The following is a 515-nucleotide window of genomic DNA, read 5'->3' as shown; positions in this document are numbered from 1 at the left end:
TTTATTTTATTTTATTTTATTTTATTTTATTTTATTTTATTTTATTTACTGAGCAACCACTATGTGCCAAGCATAGGGCTCATGATGGGCATACAAAGATAGCTAAGACAAATGTTATCTCCTCCTTATAAAACTATGCTCCAGGGACGCCTGGGTGGCTCAGTAGATTGAGCATCCGACTTCGGCTCAGGTCAAGATCTCACAGTTTGGGAGTTCGAGCCCTGCGTTGGACTCTGTGCTGACAGCTCAGAGCCTGGAGCCTGCTTCAGATTCTGTCTCCCTCTCTCTCTGTTCCTCCCCCACTTGCACTCTGTCTCTCTCAAAAATAAATAAAGATTAAAAAAGAAAGAAAGAAAGAAAACTATGGTCCAATGAAGGTTTGGTCTGGCACGTGGGAAGATTAGGGTGGGGGTGGGGGTGGGGTGGAGGTCCTTCATTCTGATATCCCAAGTGTCACCAAATCACCACTTCCCATTTCCTTGAGCTCAGAGGCTTCCAGCGCATCCCAGCTGGCC

The sequence above is a fragment of the Herpailurus yagouaroundi genome, unplaced genomic scaffold (assembly GCF_014898765.1).
Source record: "Herpailurus yagouaroundi ecotype Mexico unplaced genomic scaffold, PumYag 142, whole genome shotgun sequence".
Taxonomy (NCBI): Eukaryota; Metazoa; Chordata; class Mammalia; order Carnivora; family Felidae; genus Herpailurus; species Herpailurus yagouaroundi.
This window is presented reverse-complemented; position numbering follows the sequence as displayed.